This window comes from Canis lupus, chromosome 35 (genome assembly GCF_011100685.1).
Source record: "Canis lupus familiaris isolate Mischka breed German Shepherd chromosome 35, alternate assembly UU_Cfam_GSD_1.0, whole genome shotgun sequence".
NCBI lineage: Eukaryota > Metazoa > Chordata > Mammalia > Carnivora > Canidae > Canis > Canis lupus.
In genome coordinates this window covers 12,843,500-12,852,389 of record NC_049256.1, presented here as the reverse complement: position 1 = coordinate 12,852,389, position 8,890 = coordinate 12,843,500, and the positions used below count along the sequence as shown (strand labels likewise).

The window sequence follows — 8,890 nt, the reverse complement described above, 5'->3', positions numbered from 1 at the left end:
TATAAAAAATATTGATGCAAGCAGGAAATCTTGTCTTGGCACAGTCGTGGTATGTAGTGCTCAGAGCAGGAGTAACAGGACACACACATTTGTCTTCTGCTTGCTACTCATACAACTGTCGTTCCCAACTGTCGCGGATCCTTCTGGTTGCAGAATTCCAGCGCTCACATAGTAACAAGGGAGTCAAAACAGTCCCTCCCTCCTGAGCTCTAATCGCACAACAGTTTCATAATCATGTTCTCTCAGAAAGTTCCATGGTCCACCCCTCTGGAACAAAATAAAATGATTTCCAGAAAGGTAAATTAGGTATTTCTCTAACAGGAGCTCTTCTCTTATTTGTCTTCTTCTAAAAGCATAGTTTCTATCACCCTAAAGTTTGATTGGGGGAAGGAATGTGGTTAGCTTCTAAATATGCTGAAAATGTATTTTTTGACTGTCTAAATAGCCATTTTTTAAAGCATATTATCTGAGCAACTGATGATCTTGTATCCATTTTGATGCCACTTAAACAAATCCACATGATTTTTTTTTCCACTCAAATCTCTAATGACATGTCTTCTTAAAAAATTTATTTTCTTATTTAGAAATAAAAAGCATTGTCCCAAACCAATTATTATTCCAAAAAGTTTTCAAACATAAGTTGCTTTATGACAGTGGTCTATGATTCATATTCCCAAAAGGCCCAGCTGTTATTCTGCAATAAATCACAAGAAAATATTTTACTTGTGTCCATTCTCACAAATTCAAAGAAAGCCAGAATAAATTAGGGCAGTACTTAAATATTAGAGATATTAGCAAGTGATTTCATAGTATGGATTTCTTGCTGCTAAGATTTCCTTGAAACTTGCCTGATTTTTCTGGTCATCTAAAATATATGGTAGTGTTGAGATGTCATGATGGAATACTGACCAGTTGTGTGGCGGATAAGTGAAAGAAATCATTCTTCTGGGTTAAACTACAGATTCTAGGGGGTGGGGTGGGGGGAGAAACATTAATGTTTCTTATCATAGCTAAATTACAACTCAGATACATTGCCAATTAGCAAGCTAAGATTAATGTGCTAGAACACTAAGGGGCATGTCACAGTTTCCTTATCTGTAAAATGGGGTTATAATCAACTTATTTTCTAGGGATGCTTTACAGAAGAGCAATGAGTGTTTATTAAATAATTTGAATGTATCTACTTCTATACAACTATCAAACTAGCTCTCCCTCTCCTTCAGCTATGTGCAGTGTCTCCTTTATCTTACTCTCTTCATTACACCTCCTATCTTCATTACATTGTAACTGGATCCTTTTAAATAAACATTTATTTCCATACTTGTAACTATTTCCCATTCTGCAGCTAGAATTTCTTTCTCTTTTTTTGCTTCTGAAGTTGGAGTGAATGGCTTATTCTTAAACCCAGAACAATATTATTTTTACGTTCTATGAAGTCTCTGAGTTGGATACCTGTCCTCTTTCTTCCAGTTTGCATTGTCCTGACACCTGGCGCTTTGAATATAGCTTCTCCAACCAAAAACAGATTAGCTCTTTACAACCACCCGTAACCTGCAATTTTGACATTTCCAACCGCATTTTTTCTAGTTTCCTTGATTTTTTTTTTTTTTTTTTAACCAACAAGCTCCTGTTTTCCCAACATCAACTCCTTGCTTTTTTTCTCCCACATCTAGAAGATTCGGAATTTCATTAGTAATACCTTAAGATGTAAAGGTCAATGTGATAAATTTAAAAATATTTCCCTCACCCTTCTTCAAAAGATTGCTAAAGACGTAAAGCAAGTACACTCTATATTACATTTAATAAAAAGCTGCTCAGTAGTAGATTAATTCAGTGGTACTCCAGTGTTGCCAATATTAACATTGGAGGGTGTCTGGAGAGAGAACACAGTTGTCCACCAATGCACCAACTTGGAAAAGATAGGGCTGGAGTCCAGACATTCCTAACTTCTCTTAATCAGACACACCACCCTAATTATCTCCTAAAAATAATGCTTTGAGCATGTAACTCCCTTGCCGAAGAAAGCAAGCAGCTTGCTGCTAACTGTGGGATGAAGTCCATATTCCCTAGCTGCTTTCAAACCACACTATGACCCAAATGGACATTTCCAGCATTGCTGTCAGCTGCTTCCCCAGATAAAGTCTCCACATTTCAGCTAAATGGTTCCACTCACTATTTCTGCAAAAAGTTTCTGCGTTTCCAATCATTGTCGTTACAGAGAATGCCTGCCTTCTTCCTCTTTGTTCATCCAAACCCTACCAGTTCTGTAAGATCTGGCTAAATTGTCCCTTTTCTGTGACCATTTCATGGAGCAGATGATCAGGCTCACAGGTTATTGGCATACCTGGGCCCCTGGGTAGCTCAGTGGTTGAGCGTCTGCTTTTCGCTCAGGCCGTGATCCTGGGGTCCTGGGATCAAGCTCCCCATAGAGCTCCCCATAGGGAGCCTGCTTCTCACTCTGCCTATGTCTCTGCCTCTCTCTGTGTCTCTCATGGATAAATAAATAAAATCTTTAACAAAAAATTGACATACTCCCAGTCAGATGGGTTATTGGGCCTACAATTTTAAGTGTTATTATCTTTTTACTTTTTCTGGGTTTCTATCTTCTGGTCTACATTGTTTAGAATAGACAACTCTTATTATTCTATATAGCCCTCTCTTTGGTCTCCTTCATTAATCAGTTAATTAATAACCAACTCTGGATGTTACCCATAAACCATCCTTGTAGGGAAATGAGATCCATAGGCTGCTATTTGTTATATCCAGATTTATTTTTCCCTTTTGGTGGAAAATAGCTAAGTGGTATCTTTTGTCACTAACACTGACATCTCATTGAGTTTTAATTTCTATTTGTAGAGGGCCTTTGTGGAACCAGCTCACTGCAGTCCATTCTAGAGTAAAGAATCTGTGATTTTGTTGGTTCTACTTCAAAGACTGGTGAATTTTCTAATCAGGTACTTTGTGGTAATATAAACTTTAATAATCATGGACCTTAGTCTTTTACTATGGGCTCCTTCATTCTTTTTCATTATGACCTTAAAATGACATTGTCCACATAGCATAGTATTTCGATATAGACAAAACTTCAACAATCTTCAGTTACAATATTTAGATTAAGTATTCTAGGCTCTTTACAATCTGAGATAACAGGTAAGATGTGGTTGCATTCACTGCAGAATATTGGTTTGAAAACAAAATTGATCCATGCATTTGGCCCCTTTCTTTCTGTACTATATAGAATTTTATTATACCTATAAGAATTATGGGACAATTTTCCTCAACCTTACTGTATTTCAGTAAAAATTAAAATGAAAACAATATCTTCTTGTATTATTTCTCTTACAGAATATTGAGGTATAATTAGAGATTACTGATTGGAAAATTTTCAAAAGGTAGTTTTTGTTTTTATACAAAAGATCTTTCCTCTGATTGCCTTGAAGTCCTGGCTAGAAGCAGTACCACAAATCCAAAATCTAAACGTTCATTTGATCCTTGGAGAGTTTTCCTCAACTTAAATATTAATAAATCAAAACCATTTTGTAGGTGATATAATTAAAAATGGTAGATTAAAAGGAGTGAACACTCATGTAAACTATGGACTTTAATTAATAATAACATATCAATATTGGTCCATCAATTGTAACAAATGTACCATATTGATGCAAGGAGGAGATGTATTTCTCTGCTAAACCTGAAACTGCTTTAAAAAATAAATTCAATTAATTTCTTTAAAAGCTAGTTAATGTTACATATGTGCTTTTTATTTCTTTTTATTTTTTTAAAGGTTTTATTTATTTATTCACGAGAGACACAGAGAGAGAGGCAGAGGAAGAAGCAGGCTCCATGCAGGGAGCCTGATGTGGGACTTGATCCCAGGTCTCCAGGGTCACACCCTGAGCCAAAGGGGGCACTAAACCACTCAGCCACCCAGGCTGCCCACATAAGTGCCTTTTATAAAACTGTTGCCTTTGTCCTATTGTCATTTATCTGATATTTCTAAAGATGGAGTACTCTTCTCTGTCTTGTTATTTTATCCAGTTTTTCACTTTTTACTCTCAGCTGAGATCCAGAAAAACCTCCTTCTTCAGAAATAATTCCTCTTTTTGGGGGGGCAAACCTTTTGAAACATGAGCATTTTACTGTAAATGCAGCTTCCTTTGCTCTAATTTGACAATGGTATTTCGATTATGAATAGGTTAACATTAAGTACCCCTACTTTCAGATGTCTCCTGTCCTCAAGATATGATTATGGAAGCACTGGAAATTTCTGATGAATACATCAGATAATACTAACTCAAAAAATATCTTGGGCAATCTTGACTTTTTCTCTGACTTGTGAAGCTTCATCTCTCTTGCTGACCTTGGAACCGGCCAAGAAAGAACAACCACCTCATCACTTAAACATAATGATTTTCTCCCACTAGTGACCCAAAACAATTGAAATTTGAGACATGAGACAAAAAACTACTAGCATTTGGGCACACTAATTCTTCTTACACTCAATTTTCTTATTCAGTAATATGATGATTGCATATGAAGACAAGTGAGAGCACGTTTTAAAGAACAACTGTTCAGGGACACCTGGGTGGCTCAGTGGTTGAGTGTCTGCCTTCGGTTCAGGTCATGATCCTGGGGTCCTGGGATCCAGTCCCATATCAGGCTTCCCACGGAGAGCCTGCTTCTCCCTCTGCCTGTGTCTCTGCCTCTCTCTCTGTGTATCTCTCATGAATAAATAAATAAAATCCAAAAAAAAAAAAAAAAGGACAAATGTTCAAAAAACATAACATGTACCTTCTGCCCTTCTGCTCTTCTCTTGAGGAAGTGGAATCTGTTCTCCACTTAGGGCCAACGTCCTTCCCCACTGACTGTGCATCCTTTTATCTCCTACAGATCTTAACCCATCAATTTCCCCCTCTCTTTATTCTTTCTCCTATTCCATAGACTCTTCTTTCTCCTACAACAAATCTGTTCAAATATCTTCTAGATTCAAAAAAGCTTTCCCTAGACTCAGTTTCTCAGCCTAGTGAATATCTTATTTCTAGTTTTCTCTTGACCTCTAAAACTTAAAAGCTTTATCTACACCCATTGCCTGTGCATCCATGTGATGCCTTTTCCTTGTATCCATGGCAATATCTTTCAAGCTTCCAGCACATCAGAAATGGTGTAGATTAAATACACCTATTACTTGTCTAGGTCTTCATAGTTTACAACATGCTCTTATAATTTTGTGAATCATGGTGGGTTTTTAGCTTCATTCTCAGCTGTGTTTTATGTCTCCAATCTTATGGTTTTCTCTTCTTTTGTCCTCAATTTATACTGCCTTCATGCATTTACATTTCCTTGAAAGGTACCTGGTACCCTTTAGACAACAGGTAAGGGATTTTAATTCCTAATTTTACTAACAAGGAAATTGATACTCATTAAAGAGTTTCTATGACTTGTTTCTATGATTTCTCACACATTAAATGACAGTGAAAACAGGATTTAAATTCAGATTTTGTGATGCCGAACTTAGTATATTTCTGTAAAATCGTGGCTGGTTTCTCCAATAACTGCTGTGTATTTCTTCCTTTCTAGTTTAGTGGGCAATGGATATAATTCAGACCTTTATTTTCCATTTCTTCCTAATTAACCTGACATCTCTTATGTTTCCAATCTATCTTGAATTCAGCCATCAAAATTAGACCCATGATAATCCTCTCCTCAACTATTTTCTTATTATTTACTGTCTAAACACTATGTTCCTTAGCATGGCATCAAGGCCATCTGTTATCAACTCCTACCTTAGCTTTCCAATCTTATCAAGCCATGCATAGGGCAAACATTTTTGAGTATTTATTATGCACCAGGCAATGTTTTAGGTTGTTGAGAGCACAGTGACAAATAAGAGATGTCTGTTTCTCTTGGAATTAGCATTGTTATTCCTTGTCCTCCATTATACTGAATGATTTGTAACCCTCCAAACTTGCTGAAATATTTCCTTTCTTTGTGATTTTGCTCATGTTAGTACTAGCTATCTGGTCTACCTCTTCCTTTAATGCTCAATTTAATTTGCCATACCTAACAGGCTAATCCTGATCCTGTTTCTTTTGTACTGTAATATGTCCTTCCATCACCTCCACACTAGTTCTTTTGTCATCTATTCACATAAACATGTAAAAACATGTTTCACATCTTTCTTAATTGTTTGCCAACAACACAGGGAAGAAAATCATGTTGTAGTCCTTCTTATGTACTTTTCCCATGGCATCTCATATGATATCTTGCACAAGGTAGTGACTTAATAAATGTTCATTCACAGCATAAATATATGAATGAATGAAGAAGTATACAGGTATGATCTTTGTGAGATAAGTGATTCACTTTACCCATATCTCCTGAAATGATTTAATCAAAGATTTTAGAATACATGTTATAACCTGAGCTTTTTTTTTTTTTTCTTAATGTATAATTCTTCACTGAAGTTTAAAGAGTCAGGCAGTTATAATGCACCTTGTGAACAAAAGCTGTTTCCTGCCACCTCTATTTTTCCTACTCTTTAGATACAAATATTTTCAATTCTTTTAGCCAATTCTTTAACACTTACATTTGTGTGTATATATATATAATATATAAAATGTAAGCATGTTGATAATTTTTGGCTTTTCAATTTAGATGTTTTCTATTAACTTCTAACTCTGAAACGAGAAGTTTTATGTCTTTCTCATCCCCACTCCTCTATCCTGCAGTGCCAACAGTTACCATCCCCCGTGTGCTCCATGTAGGTTACAATTTTGCTTGGATCTAAGTGTTTATGTGTACCTTATCACCATGACTACATGTAATACTGTGAATGCTATTCACAGCTAAACCATATAATGCTTTTTTCTTTTTCTTCATTTCCCAGGTGAAAGTAATTGCCCAGTTTCTATGTTTGCTTGGCTTTCCACATGCTTATTAATTTAATCTAAGATGCCACCTTAATATATCCAAACTCACTCAATATAATATGACTTTGGTTCTATGGAATAGCTCTCTTCAAGTTTTGACTTGTATTCAGAATACAAGTTTTGGCTTGTATTCTGAAGAGTCACCCCTCAAGTGTGCCATATCACTATTTCCATGGGGATTCCTTTCCTATCATCCTGGGGACTGTTGTCTCCTATTTCTCAAGTGGGACACCATTTCTTAGAGCCCATGCTTTTCCCTTGGCTTATTCCCTTATTTGGGTGGTGCTCACCCTCCAGAGTCTTCCTAAGAAAGAGGTCATGAAAAACAAAACAAAACTTGAGACTCAAAATACTTGAGATTATCTTTATTCTACCTTCACACTTAATTTATGCTTTGTGTAGAGAACAATTCTAAGATGCAAGTAATTGTTCTCAGAAATTTGAAGGCATTAATTCACCATCTCCTAGCTCCTAGCATTACTATTGAGACACTTTCTGTCATTCTGAATCTCAATTCTTCTTATGAACTCTCTTCTTTTTAGAACATTCATAATATGTTCTCTTTATCTCCAGAGTTCTGAAATTGCAATATGATGTATCTTAGTTTAGATTTATTGTTATCTCTGGTGTTGGGTTTACTTTGAGCTGAAGACTTCTGTCCTTATGTTTGTGAAAGTACTGAGTTATTTCTTTGGTGATTTCTCCTTGTCTATTTTCTCAGTTGTCTCCTTATGGGACTCCTATCATACAGATGTTGGACCTCTGAAACATGTCTGTTTTACTTAGGGAGCTCCAGGTCATTATTTTCAGATCTTTTTTCTTAGGCTTGTTAAATTCCACAGAGACTTCCAAATATTGACTTGGAAGTATGCATGCGTGCGTGTCTACCACGTTTCCAAATGGAAAAGGGTAAAAAATACTTGGATTCTTAGCATTATGCTAAGAATGTAGGCCCAACCCCCCTGTTCCCTCCATGTGTCTGTCTGCAGGAAATAAATCTCTTTAGTCATCTACTACGGCGTGTAGTTGACCTGTTCCATGGAGTAGAAGAGGGGATCCCGAGGTACAGCTCCTTTTTAAACAACCCCATTTCCAACAGAACTTTCAGATGTACTGACCCATTCTTGGGTCGTTATTTGAAAATTTTCCCAAAGATCAGCCTGCTTCTGAGTTTTCCCTGTAGCTGACTTAGAATTTAGCTTTCCCAAGTTTGCTCCAAGCTTTTGGAAAAAACCAAACTTGATTTTCATTTGAGCAGAGGAAGTGAGTTAAATGCAAATGGTTAATCTGCTACCTTTAATAAAATGTCCTAGGGTATGTATTCACAGTGGAAGAAAAGATCCAGATTATTATTTAATAATGAATTATTTTTGATCATGAGCTTTCATAAAAACAGAATTTAAAGAAAAGTACAGTTATTTTTGTAATTCATATTTCCTCTTGTGTGTGGGGAGGATCTGCTAGGCAATTACCATAAGGGAGCAAATTGTTTTAAAAAACCCACAAATTTTAAAACTTGATAAAAGCCAAGAACAAATTTTTTAAATCTTAAATTGTTGTTAATAGTTAAAAAGTATGTCCTTATTCTTATTTTAGTTAATCTGTTCCCTTTTGCACTGGGCGTTCTGGGTTTATGGCTTTTCAACTGGCTGGCATTGCTATTCTAAAATATACCTACCTGTGCCTGCCTGTGAGGTTCCCACAGGTTAGTTTTTGCTGCTGAGGAAACAGCCATTACTAGCACTGAATTTCAATAACTTCCTGCAGGCAAACACCTGGAGGCAATTACCTGTACTTGTCTGCCAGCAGACACAAATATGCTTTAGGATGGGAAAACTATATATCTGATTTTCTAAAAAAAAAAAAAAAAAAAAGAGTCCAGCTCCTTTGTGTAATGTTTTACTTGTGTCTGAATGAAATGCTAGGTTATCCAGTCTAGGAATTTATCCTCCAACCTAGTA

The 8,890-nt window shown here is 36.2% G+C and overlaps 1 long non-coding RNA gene across 2 annotated transcripts in view; it reads left to right on the top strand.

The window, feature by feature from the left end:
- Positions 1–202: 202 nt before the first annotated feature.
- The window catches only part of LOC111094013, a 79,322-nt gene continuing 70,634 nt past the window's right edge, over positions 203–8,890 (top strand). For both annotated transcript variants that reach the window (XR_005384334.1, XR_005384333.1), the window contains exons 1-2: positions 203–297; positions 2,857–2,954. This is a non-coding gene — a long non-coding RNA (uncharacterized LOC111094013). The remainder of the gene's footprint in view (positions 298–2,856; positions 2,955–8,890) is intronic.